We start from the raw sequence: 14,134 nt of genomic DNA on the forward strand, positions 1-14,134 counted from the left end.
TGCTGGTTACATAAAAATCATTGAAATGCGTTTTCAGATCAATGTTTTTTGCCTGCGGCTAAGAGATTTAACTTATTTGTCAAAGTACCATCTGCTAGACAACTTAATTTACGAACAGTTGCTGGCATTTTCATCTTTGTATTCTGCAGATTTAAAATGCTCCTAGAGTTGGAGCAAGAGAGAGAGAGAGCACTAATCTTATATGTACGATTGCAGTTATTCCAGCAGTGAAGCCTGTAAGCAGTTATTATCTGTGATGTGAAAACACCTCAGTGCAGTCAGTGGTAACAGCAGAACTGGCCGCTATAAGACCTCCTGTATGCTTCTGTCTTCCAGAATTTCAACAGTGTAATGCTAAGAGACATATCACAAAAATACATTTTTAAGTTGCGTTTGACTAGGCTAAGGGACTTATTATATATTAAAGGTAGATGAGGAAATAGGAACCAGGACCCCAGACCCATATATTTTTGCATTCGCCAAATGTAAACATAAGGAAATAAATAACATTTTGTGACCATAGGCCCTGATTCAGAGCCGCTCGCGAGCAAGCACAATGTTTCTGCACTGCGTATGCGCCACGTCCGGCGTGCGCGTGCCCCACTGAGCGACTGAAGTTCACTCGCTACGGGGCTCGCAACAAGACGGGGCGGCTGTCGATTGTGAGTGATAGCTCGCCCCGTTTTGTGGGTGGGTAGGGGGGGTGGCTGGACAAACGCAGGCGTTCCCTTAGGAACACCTGGTGTTTGTAGGGAGGTCTTACTGATATCACTACTGGTGTCAGTAGTGGACTTCCTGCTCTGTTAGAGCAGGAAGTCCACTTAGCCTTGCGGCAGCCTAGACCCTACCGTAGGGTCTCTTCGCAAGGCCGATGGTTGCGATTATCGCGATGGTCTCCTGGCCACTCGCACAAGCTGTGGGTGGTCTCCCACAGCTTTGCGAGCGTCCGGAGAACAAAAAAAAAAAAAAAAACCCAGTGGCACGAGCGGTTCCGAATCAGGGCCATAGTCCTATCTAGTCTATATGACATTGCAAGGTTACAGAGACTGCTTGTTGAACTCACAATTCAGGTGCTATTATTTGTCTTCTCTTTGCCATAATTCCCATATATTCTGCCAAAGCTCACCTGTCAATTCTACGAAGATGTAATAATTTACAACACAATAGTTTGGAGGTGTAATCAATAGCTTGGAGGTGTTCTCAACTCCAGTCCTCAAGTACCACCAATAAATAGGTAATGTTTTGTGGATTTCTTTAATCATGCACAAGTGAGTTAATCTACTGTATGTTTCTGGGTCAGTAATAATCCCACCTGCTTCTATAGATACAAATCCTCAAAACATGACCTGCTGAGGGAACCTTGAGGTTGAGAGAACCATTGACGCCTGTCATTAGACCTACGCCGGGAGCCCGACACCCGGCTATCCGATCGAAGGTAAGCCAGGCACGGACAGCCGTGGGAGGGTTAGGTTAAGGGCTCCCGGGGGGGACTTAGGGTTAGGCACCCCCCTGGGAGGTTAGGTTTAGGCTAGGGGAAGGGGGGTTAGGGTTAGGCACTCCCGGGGGGGAGGTTAGGGTTAGGCACCCCCCCGGGGGACTTGAGTTTAGGTGGCAGGGAAGGGGGGGTTAGGTTTAGGCACTTAGAGGGGGGTTAGGGTTAGGCACTTGGGGGGGAGGTTAAGGTTAGGCACCCCTAAGGGGTTAGGACAATCTGGATTTCGGGATTTGAACATACTGATTCCATCCATAAAGCTGCATACACATTTAAAGATTTTCTGTCCAACCATCCATCTAGTTGATCGGTTGGAATGAAAATCTGGTAATGTATGGGAGTAACTGATGATCAGCAATTTGCTCCTAAATGCCAGAAAACAGTTTTTGACCATTTTCCGGCGTTTGGGAGTAAATATCTGTTTGTCATTTGCTTTCATACCTTACCAGATTTTCATTCCAACCAATCAACTAGTTGGATGGCTGGACAGAAAATCTTTACGTGTATACCCAGCTTTACTCTTCCGGGAGTCGGATAATTTGAGTCTCCTGGATACGTTGTGGAATGCTTGCCGAAATTCTGACAGCCAGGTCAGCCAAGCAGGGGGGGGTGGCGCTGCATAGGGGAGCATGGCCGGGCTAATTACCCGGTAATGGGGGTGAGCGGGGGCGTGGCCATGGAATCTCGCCATTTTGGACCGGTACACAATGCAGAGATTGGCCGCCCCTGCTGCGGGGCTTTGTCTAGAAATCGCAGGGGGTTTCGGGGGTCGGCGGTCGAATTGGGAGAGTAGGTACAGTAAGTATGCTCTATCGGAGTAGGCAAGGAGACTTCCTGGCTTCGTCTACTGAGCTGCGATGGGGGAATCAGAGTAACCTTAACGTTACTCAGATTGCCGATGGTCTTGCAGAAGATCCGATGCTACACCTCATAACGCAGCACTCAGATCTACAATGCATCGTCTATTTACCCCTGACGCCTACTGCTGCATTAGTATATTAGTTGTACAGTACTGCATAGACGCTTCTCTGCAGCACCGAGTTTTTCAGCTCAGCTATCTCCTGCATGTCCAGGTGTAGGCAAATTTACAGTGGTAGGGGCGAGATCAGCATCTAGGCAATCCAAGCTTCTAAGCGTTAACCAGATGAAAGAGAAGTGGTGTCTGACTGATGCAGGGAGGTTGTGGTTTCACCTCTGTATGAGACAAAGGGCCTGATTCAGACCCACTCACGAGCGGCTGTCCGCTCGCAAGTGGGTCGATGTTGTGCACTGAGCATGCGCACGACGGAGGGAGCTCCGTCGTGCGCATGCGCCAGACGCGACGAGCGAAGGACTTTCCTTCGCTCGTTGTGTCTGATCAAAGGGGGCGTGCTGTCGATGTTGATTGACAGCACGCCCCCTTTGGTGGGCGTGCCAGGGGCGTGCCTCCCTGACGGGGGCGTTCCCAAGGGAACGCCTACCGTCAGAAGCCGGCCCACTGACATCACTAGTGATGTCAGTGGGAGTGATTTTGGCTCTGATAGAGCCAAAATAACTTCGGGCCTTGCGGTTGAAAACCTCAACCGCAGGCTCCGGCTCGCAGTGGCGATGGTCGCGATGGTCACGACCATCGCGGCCATCAAACTGCACGCTCGTATAGGCTGTGGGTGGTGACCCACAGCTATACGAGCGTCCAGGAGGACGCTCCATAATTATGGAGGGTGGCCCTCATTCAGAGCGTGCGCTCTGCTCAGAGCGTACGGCTCTGAATGAGGGCCAAAGTTCACGCAGACATCATGTTTTGGAGGTGTGACAATTATTTGCGTATTGCACCTGTTCCTATGGAATAATTCTTAAAGCAGCAACATATTCTGCAGCATTGTCCAGTGGGGAGATAGATAAAGCAAACTAATGTTGATTCCAAAATGAGGGCCTGATTCAGAGCCGCTCGTAAGCGGCCGCTCGTTCGCTCCGAGCGATGTTCGCACAACTGCGCATGCGCATGGGTTGTAATACGCATGCGCGAACCAGTCATTGCGGTCGGAAATTGTGTGCTCGCAAAATAGCGAATGCCTGCTAATTCGAGTGACAGGAGGAGGCGTTTGTGGGTGGTAACAGGGGAAGGTGCTTGAAAACGGGGAGTGGAGATCCGAACGCAGGCATGCCAAAAGGTCAAAACGGGCGTTTTAAGGGTGTGCATAATTAACAAAGCAGCGTCATCGACCACGTCACTTGGTTGTTTCTTAGCCTGAACTGTTCGCATGATTGCGGTAGGAAAATCCAACCACAAGCACTGCGAGCAGTTCAGACGCCTTTCGATGTACTCGATTAATCAAATAAATAGCGGAGATGACGTAGGATGCGAGCGGCCAGGGTGCGTCTTTACAAAATAGCGAGCACATGTTTCATTCGCTCGCTCAGACATAGAGGCATCAACAGACCACAAAAAGAGCGAGCGCTCAATTTAAATAGCCGGCCCCTTTTTCTGAACGAGCGAGCGCAAATAGCGTCCGGCTCTGAATCAGGCCCTGAGACAGATGGAGAACCCATGGGGCCCTAAGCATGATACTGATTTAAGCCCCCTGTATCCTCTCATCAGTGCAGTCATATATGCCTTTCCCTTTACGGCAGGGGCGGGGAACCTTATTTCTGCCAAGGGCCATTTTGATATATATAACATTATTAGCGGGCCGGGTGCTGACCATGCCCCCTTCGTGTGATGTCACACAGGGACAGGCCACAATCGCAAGTGATTACAGCAATGCCCGGAGCAAACTGTTCTAGGGAGCTGTAAGGGCAGCGTTGTGACCATCTCAAGCATCCTAAGGATTCCGCGGGCCTTATATGGCCCCCGGGCCTGAGGTTCCCCATCCATGCTTTAAGGCAAGAGACCGGCCCAGAGAAAACCTGTGCTGCTAAGATCCAGGCTGGGCGAGACCCACAAGGCCTAGATCACCTAGCAGGTCGTCCAGCCCGAATATAACATACAGTAACTGGAGTACTGATCTCCAGAGCATAGAGGGTACTGGTCTGGTCATACTTTCTTCCTAGCCTCTCAGGAGAAGCTGAACAGAAGGCCTAAGTGGGTAGTGTGGAGGGCGCCTTGCCGCAAACCTAGCCCTCACTGTACAGTACTGAGATTGGCGCCGTTGTGCAGCGGGGCGCAGGTCACGATGATTCCATTCAGCACCAATCCTGACATAGATCCCCACGGACTGAACTGGTGAGATGCTGGAGGCCGGTGTACTCTCAGGAATATGGGAGAGATCAACAAAATTTAGGGAGGTTAGGCAGCTGTGGCTCAGGATAAATCCTATTACAGTGCTCCAGCTGTATTATTTTTTTCACTTACGCTTTTATCAAATGTCAATCACTCCTTAAAGAACCAATGCCTGCAGTCCAGGACGGAATGGGCTGGAGAGATGAGATGTAGCTTTGCAAACATGAACCTGATCAGGCTCACACAGAGAACGTACAGTGCACTCTCGTACGTGCTCTTCCCTAAAAGGCCTTAATTATGTTCTGTACCCACACAGATTGGAGTAAGGGGTCTACTTATGAAGCAGTGAAAGGAGTGATCACAGCTTCCTCTTATTTCAGAAGAAGGATACAGAAAATAACTCACTGATTTCTATTGCAGTCCCTCTTTTTTTTTTTTTGGTGGCTATAACGTGTCTCTGCAGTGGGGTCTATGTACTAAGGGCCTGATTCAGACCCGGACGCTAAGCCGCGATCGCTCGCTGCTAAAAGGGGCCAGGTATGCAAATTCTGCAATCGCACTGCGTGGCGTAAGGACGCCCTCTATGTCTTAGAGAGCGACGGCAGTGAGCGAACGCTGGTGTATAAAGACGCCCACTTTTCTTTCTTAGCACACGTCATCTCCAGGAAGTGTATGATTAATCGGTAACATCGAGAGCCATCGGAGCTGCACGCAGCGCTTGAGGTAGACCCTACCCCGCCGCAAGCACTGCGATCAGTGCAGACTGAAATACAACCAGGTGACGTGTGCAATGACGCCTCCATGCTAATTATGCACGCCTATTAAACTCCGTTTTGACGCCCAGACACGCCTGCGTTCACACCACCACTCCCCCGTTCAAAAGCACCTTCCCGTTACCACCCACACTATCGGCACAATCTGTCACTTAAAGTAACACTCAGTCTTTGTGCTACGAGCGCACGATTCACGATCGCAGTAACTGGCTCGCGCACGTGCACTGCGATGCATGCGCACCATGCGAACCATCGGCAGCTACGAGCGAACGCTTCTTAGCGTTCGGGTCTGAATCAGGCCCTAAGTCTTAGAGAGAAAGTGGTGAGAGATAAAGTACCAACCAATCAGCTCCCAACTGTCATGTTACAGGCTGTGAAAAGTGACAGTTAAGAGCTGATTGGATGGCACTTTATCTCCATTCACTTTCACTCCCAGGAGTCTAGTTACTAAGCAGTGTTAGGAGACAGAGTGAAAAGTGATAAGGTGCCAGCCAATCAGCTCCTAACTGTCATTTTTCAAACACAGCCTGTGACATGACAGTTGGGAGCTGATTGGCTGGCACTTTATCACTTTTCACTCTGGGCCTGATTCAGACCCGCTCGCGAGCGCACAGCATTCCCAAGCGGGTCGGTGGTCCCCCACTGCTCATGCGCATGCCAGAGCCGGCTCCGGCGTGCGCATGCGCGAGACCCGGCCAGCGACAGGCGGTCCGTCGCTACGGGTCTCGCACCAAAGTGGGGCAGCTGTCGATTGTGATTGACAGCTTGCCCCGGTTTGGACGCGGGCAGGGGGGGTGGCTGGCCAAATGGAGGCGTTCCCAAAGGAACACTGGCCGTTGGGGGCGGCCCCACTGACATCACGAGTGATGTCAGTGGTGACCTTCCGGCTCTATTAGAGCGGAAAGCTCACCAGGGCTTGCAGAAACAAGACCACAAGGGTCTCGTCGGAAGCCCCGATGATCGCGATGGTCGTGACCATCGTGACCATCATCTGGCTGCTTGCTAAAGCTGTGGGTGGTCACCTACAGCTTAGCGAGCGGCCAGGAGCCGTCTTTAAAAAAAAAAAAAACAGGGACGCCCTGATTCAGAGCGAGCGCTCTCAAAAAGCGTCCGGCTCTGAATCAGGCCCTCTGTCTCCTAACACTGCTTAGTAAATAGATCCTCAAGCTTAGTACACAGACCCCAATTTATCCAGCGGAGATCGTGTTACCCAATACCCTACAATGGGGGACCTGTGAAGTTGTAGAGGCTTTGCAGGGACCCCTCTGGGACATATCCTGCCACCGTGCATGTGCATATTGCCAGAACAGCGTTAGGCTGCCTGGGGGGAGTGAGAGACCCTTCGCATAGCAGCAGGATTTTCTGCCGGGCTCCAAGAGGAACGCCAGATTAAATTGCTACCACAAACCATTCCGTATTGGCGCATTTTGCATGCGATATGTTAAGTTTTGAGAGGACATCATTAGAAATATGGCACCAAATCCGACTACAAGGTGCAATCTTACACCATGTCATATAACCACAGGGGGATACATTTAAAATGTGCAGAGATAGAGGGTTCATTTACTAAGCAGTGTTAGGAGACAGAGTGAAAAGTGATAAGGTGCCAGCCAATCAGCTCCCAACTGTCATTTTTCAAACACAGCCTGCGAGATGACAGCTGGGAGCTGATTGGCTGGCACCTCATCACTTACTTAACACTTTTCACTCTGTCTCTTATCACTGCTTAGTACATAGACCCCAGAGTTTCTCTTTTGGGTGCATCGAAGTTTGGCTGCAAATCACAGTGTAATAAAAAGTATTTATGTGCTCCCTGTATATTCAGGAACGGTTATCCATGTATGAAACAAATATACACCCCCCCCCCATCCCCCATGGCAATATGGTTTATCTAGGTGATCATTTGCTCTCATTAATGAGATTTTTGCCTAACTGTAAACGAGGCCCTATATTTACTATACAATACTGTAAAATGCTACAGCAATGAAGCACATTATGTATGAAAATCCATGGGAGCTGATGGGTACCCCCATTGCGGGCCATTAATGTGTTCACAACATAGTTTACCCTAAAGATGGGTGAAATGGTTAAAGGGAATGAGGACTCCTTGGCAGCGCTGCAATGTTTATCGCAATTGGCCGGGAATCTTGGCAGCAGTTGGGCGCGTACCTGACCGAACATTAATTAATGTTTACTTCCTGCAACATTACCACACATCTGCCTAATCTTCGGGGGGTTCAGATCCTCAATTTAATGGCTCAAGATCTCTCTGAATCGCAGCTCTGAGTCGTTTCCTTTATACAGTATTATTCATAGCTTTGCAGGTAAGTCTGATTTGTCTTCAGTATTACACTATATAGTCTATTCTACATTACAGTTTGCTTATCTTTTTATTTGCTTTTTAGACCTTATGTAAGGTGAGAAAGGCCTTGCGTTGTATGTTGTATGTGTATTGAGATATATATATATATGTGTGTGTATATACAGTATAGTATATAATATATTATAATATTGTTGTGTTGTGGACACTGCAAATGATTGACGTGGAGCTTAGATGTAAACATTCTATTGCTTAGTAACACTAATGAGTCAATGACGGTTCTACTGTGCAACAAGGGTCAAAGTTGGCTCATTCCAGAATAACGCTGAATTTTCCTGTTCTACATTGTACACTTTATTTTGACTTTAATTGAACCCAACTGATCAATTGCCCATCATTTGCTAGATGATCAGATCATGTTTCTCCCCACGTCTTCACGTCATATTCCATTGATTGACTGAAACATTTTGTGCAATTAGGATTTAGATGAAAGCAACAAATCCCTCACCTAGCGTACGCTCACGTTTCACCCAATCATGGTAAAAGATGTTGCTGACGGCATTACCCAAGACTGATGTTGTGTTACAATGAATGTATGCAGCAATAATCTTTGCAGTTACTAAATATAATCGTTGTCAGCGGTCGATTTTGTATTATGGAAATGACTTGCTGGGTGACCTAAGAATAGTATAAGGCTGTATCTATCGAAGCAGGATTATGGAGATATGTGGATAGCCTAGGGTACAAGCACACTAGCAAAAAATGGTTTCATTTACATGTTCAATATTTTAGTTTTATTTTGCTAGCAGGTGTGTATGATAGGTGCTCAATTATCCAGTGAAAACCAAGAATTACCATGTATCACATATTGTAATACTAACACGGCTTACTGTGTAAATACAGTTGTGTATAATACCAATAATCACATAATTAAGGGGTGTCAGTACGGAGATTATGTGGCTTTTTATATATAATAAAACATATGCTGCAATAACACAGAGCACAAAGGAGCTGGTAACCTGTGTCCACCTTCCCTTCGCCTTGGAGAGGGAATGCACAGTAGTGTATCCTAAAATGTTTATTTCATTTGCGCAATGTAGTTGAGCAATGATGCGCGCTGCTGTCTCCCAGGCTGACCCTTACGCATCAAGGTTCTGACGTGTGACACCCCATGGGTGCTCACTGTACTATAATATACCTAGCTGTGTGTAGTTACTGGGCTGCCTCTGTCTTGGGAGAACTGGGATCAATAGTGAATTTGGAGGGGTCGGATCCAGGAGACACCATAGCGCAGCCCCAATCTCAGCTTCTGTTATTAATCCTATGTTATTTAGGGGTCTATTTACTAAGCAGTGTTAGGAGACAGACTGAAAATTGATAAGGTGCCAGCCAATCAGCTCCCAACTGTCATTTTTCAAACACAGCCTGTGAGATGACAGTTGGGAGCTGATTGGCTGGCACCTTATCACTTTCTTATCAATTTTCACTCTGTCTCCTAACACTGCTTAGTAACTAGACCCCTTAGTTATTAAGGTTCAAATAATTGGTCTTCAACCTGCACTGGCAAATGTTCTGTATTTTCTTGCTCAATATTTATGCGATAATCCAGAACACACCTTTTTGTGCATGATTTACTCAGCCCCCAACAACCATATAGCAATTTTGTGGTGGGCCACTCCCTGGTGTAATGGGATTGAATACGATTGGACAGTGACCATGACCAATGCGATCAGGTTCTGTCTTCTTGTCTTGGGTGAAATAGCTGAGATTGGATATTCTCTAGGCTAATATAGGTGGTGCAGTGCAGAAGGGTTTATCATTTGCTGGTGGGGAGGGGCATGCTCCATATTGCTATATGGGGGCAATAACAAAATAGAGAAGGAAAACCCTTTACCAAAACAGGTCTATCGTGCTATCCCATCTCTTTATTAATGCAGACCTCTTACACTACACGATATGCTCCCTGAGCGATATCGTGTAGTGTTGTCCCCGGCAGGCTGTGCTCAATATCGTTACTGACATTGAGCACAGCCGCTGAACGATATCATTAACGATATCGTTCAGCGCCGGGCTCTCTCCCCCATTCCCTGACATGCAGCAACCTGACGAGATCGTCAGGTTGGCCTGCATGTCAGCCCGATGAACGATGATGACGAACGACCCGCGGGAACGCGCGTCGTCGTCACCGTTCATCTTTTTGGGGTTAAAAATGGACGATAAAGTGGACGACTGAACGATAACGATATCGTTATCGTTTAGTCGTCCACTTTATCGCCCAGTGTGTACGCACCATAAAAGTATCTTTTTATGGAGTAGGGTGGAGCATCTTTAACTTTCATTGCTTTGATCAAGTGCAAAATGACCCAAAAAATGACAGGACTGCAGTCTCTCTATAATGGCTCTGCACAACCTTGGATACGTTGCTTAACGTGCATCGGTAAATTCAACTTTTTGATTTATTTATATCATTTTTTTCTTGTTCCACAGTCCCTGTCGCCCTCCACATTCCCTGTATTACATTGCTCCTAATATAAACTGTACTACACATTTAAGTACAGTAAATGGATTGTTTGTTTTACAGCATTTAAATCCACGCCGAGGTTTTATATACAGTAGCTGGAGAAACATTAGAACTGTGAAAGAGCGGGTAGTACGTTATGTCATAAAGCATTATTACCCTGATGGCATAGAGTAGCGCAGTGCGTCCTATACCACATAACTGCCACTGCAAATACCGGCAGCGTTCTTACAGGCACTTCTGCAAGGTATGCCTGCACATAATAACACATAAAGTACAGCAGCCATTACTGTCTGGAGGGAACGGCTTAGTAAATCCTTTCACTCATTTCTTTTGGTCGTTTTATTATAACCAATCTCGCGCTACAAGTTGCAATGTAAGATATATATTTCTAATCTCTACTAACTGAGCCCTGACTGTCTTTTTTTTCTAATGCAATTAACTTGCATATAAACATTATAATAATAATTGTTTTATCTATTGTCCTGTATTGTACTGTTAAAGTGAATGTAATAAAAAGAGAAAATAATGTTAGACATTACTGTATATCACAACCTGTGTATTATGCTTGCGAGCCATGGCGAGAAAGGAAGCGTTGGGGGAGAGATCGACAAAAATGGGACGATGCAAGTAAAAACGTGAATGTTGGGGATAATCTTTATTCTCTGTGCTATGAATACTTTGCACTTGCCCAGTCTTCCTGCCTCTCCAGCGAAGCTTCATGCCCTGTTCCAAGATGGCCGCCGAGCTCACTACTTTTATCTTTATACGCTCTACCAATAAAGTTGAGTGCAGTAATTAAGGCTTTTGCAGAGAGGAAATTAAACTTCTTTATACCTTCCACATTATGCTACACACCCAATACTTGCTGTGCAAGGCGGCTACTTTATGGGGAGATTTCCCAAACAGAGCCGTAACTAGACTTTTTGGTGCCCTGTGCCAGAGAGAGCATTGGCGCCCCTCCCCCAATTTTTTAAATAGGGACATAAGAGAGTGCACCAGAAAATAAGGGCCATGGCCTCATGGGGAAGGGCCAGGGAAGAGATAGGGGAGGCCAGGAGATGCTGGGGATAAAAGAAGAGGAAGCTACAAGTGAGAATGATAATAAACAGGAAAGTTGACAGGCCCAAACAGCACCCCCTGCCCTGCGGTGCCCTGTGCCATTGCACTGGTCGCACTACCCTAGTTACGGCCCTGGTCCCAAACCTTCTAAAGAGGACAAGTGGAGGTGTTTCCCAGGTGACCAATCAGCTTCTAACTTTTATCTAGTACAATTCAATTAAATGATAGCTACAACTTGATTGGTTGCTCTGGTCAGCATCTCCACTTGTCCTACCATTTGATAGGATATACTGTACTAGATAAATGATAGCCAGAATCTGATTGGTCATCTTTTGAAGGTCTGTTTCTTTATCGGTGTACTGGGCCCAATACCCTTGTAACACTATAACAGCATACTTGCCGACTTGAGAATTCTCCTTCCTGGGAGAAGCCCGGGGAGGAGAAGCAGGTGGGTGGAGTTGGGGCAGCCCCGTCCCCTCACGGGAATTCGCCGTGGCGACACATTTTTTAAATAGGAGGTGGGGCTAAATGACGCAACTCTCCTAGAATCACAACATTAGGCCCCGCCCCCAATGCACAGACCCGCCGATCACCGCTAATATTCTCCCCATTCTGCAAACTTCACTAGGAAGTGGGCACAATGCGGGAGCAGTGCCTACCCTTCCAGGGGTGCGGGGGGTTACCCGAAAAATAGGGAGCCTCCCACGAATTCCGGGAGGGTAGGCATGTATGTATAACAGTAAATCCATACATAATAACATTGACATTTCATAAAGTAGCATTTCTTTCCCCAGCATGTTATGCCGTTGTGCTGGTTGGCTATAATAGCCGGGTTCTCGCACAGCGTAAGAGGAGATAACTACTTTGGCAGGAACTGTATTGTTTTTTTTTTTCCTTTCTTGGAATCCGTCTCGCTAATTGCTGTGTCATTATATGCCTAATGGTTTGTATATTAGATATTGGTTGGTTTAATTAGTGCAGCCACACTTCTTAGGAGGAACAGAATGGATAAGATATGGGTATGTGGGTCTGATAATAGCTGCCAAATAAAACAGCCAGATGGAAACGGACTCTTTTCTTAGCCTTGCTCCCATGGGCGTAGGAGAAAGCCGCAGCTGAAGCGTAAGCTTCTTTATGTCACAGTGCTACATATTACACTGGGAAATAAAATTTTTTCTAGCACTTTTGATTTCTTGTTATGGTCTGCAAAAGGCAATTGTAAGACTACTTGAAGATACAGCAGCTCACTGCTAGGGTTTATTATTAGTTTGATTTGTGCCATTGTCTGATTTTCCGAATTCTAAGGGGAAGATTCAATTAGGGACGATGTGTGGGAGATGCTGGCGATGTGTAGCAACAAACTTCATTGCCCCTAAACGGCTCAGATTTCAAACCTACATTGTGGATATTAGTTTGCTGCCCGGTGGGGTGAGTATTAATATTGCAATGCCTGAGAATAAGCCATTCAGATTAGATCACAGAGATGATCAGTAGTTTCCTTTATGTGTAGCAGGGACGTGCAGTCGGAGTAGGCATACTTCTGAGATTTGATTTAAAAATTATTAGAATAATACATTATTATATAACGTATAAATATCTTCTTTGGTTTATTGTAATCATTTTTATAGTTAACACTCACCAGCTTTGTGGAGCTCCCCGGAACTTCGGTGAGACGAGAGATGAGGCAACTACAGCTCAGCCTCGCTTCTGTATAGTCAGACGCTGCTTGTAGAGCTGGGGGCGGGGCCACACCACGGGCAGTAGGCTGCACAGAAGAGAGCTAATAGAGGCATAAGAAAGGACACTATAAATGTGTTGGTAAGAAGTGTAATCCACCAATGTCCACCTAGACCAGCCATAGCATACTCGTGTTCTCCTTGGGGCCCATTAGGCAACCTGAAAAGTTTAGTCGGCTGGATTCCTGGACAGGGGGTGTGTCCTAGAGGCATGGCCAAGGGAGTGACCAAGATCGCAATATGGTTACAGCCATTTTCTTACCAGTCTAATAAAGAGCCCCCCTTCGTACCCCTTTATATTACAGCCCAGAGCCCCTTCATATGCCTCAGAGCCCCTTATCCTCCTTATGTCTGCCCAGAACCCCCTGATACCATTATGTCTGCCCAGAGCACCCTCATGCCCTTTTGTCTGCTCAGAGCCCCCTCATGCCTCCACTGCCAGTGCCTGCGCTCGGAAGGAACTTTCAGAAGTGGCGCGCCGCAGGGTAGGCCGAAAGAGAAGCGGCATAGAGGGCCGGCCCATCTGGGATTAGTAAGCCTCCAGACTCTGGACTGTCCGGAGGAATAACGGACGGATACCGCACTACATGGCTACAAGTTTGACATGCCTCTAGAGACACAGTATGTGATGCCCAGCAACAAAGTCTCCCTTGAAATTATATTTATATGTTAGTAACTGCTGTATACTAATGTCTAGGAAGATTGTATCACAGGAAATGATTTACAAAGTGTTCATAGGGGACGATTCAATTCAGCGCACTGCTCCCGGAGCCATTCCATCCAGCGCGCTGTTTACATTATCGGGAAGCAGTTAAGTCGGAGAATGCCGGTTCTCTCGACCCTCCCGGGGCTATTCAGCGTTGCTCTGAATTGAATCACCCCCATAGTGTCCAGTTATAATGGGCACATTCTTATTGAATGCAGTTGGATCCGCTTTATATCTAAGACACCAGATTTTTGGGAATTTCTGAGAATAAAGTGCTTTTCGGTTATTTTAACAGATTTTTTCCGTATGCTAGTGAGCGTTAGCATTG

At 47.0% G+C, this 14,134-nt stretch overlaps 1 protein-coding gene across 1 annotated transcript in view; it reads left to right on the forward strand.

Annotated features, from left to right (window-relative positions):
- CDH13 (cadherin 13) overlaps positions 1-14,134 on the forward strand; it is an 870,720-nt gene that overhangs the window by 285,874 nt on the left and 570,712 nt on the right. The window lies entirely within an intron of this gene.

The sequence above is a fragment of the Taudactylus pleione genome, unplaced genomic scaffold (genome assembly GCF_031769625.1).
Source record: "Taudactylus pleione unplaced genomic scaffold, aTauple2 ptg000484l, whole genome shotgun sequence".
In the NCBI taxonomy this organism is placed as follows: domain Eukaryota; kingdom Metazoa; phylum Chordata; class Amphibia; order Anura; family Myobatrachidae; genus Taudactylus; species Taudactylus pleione.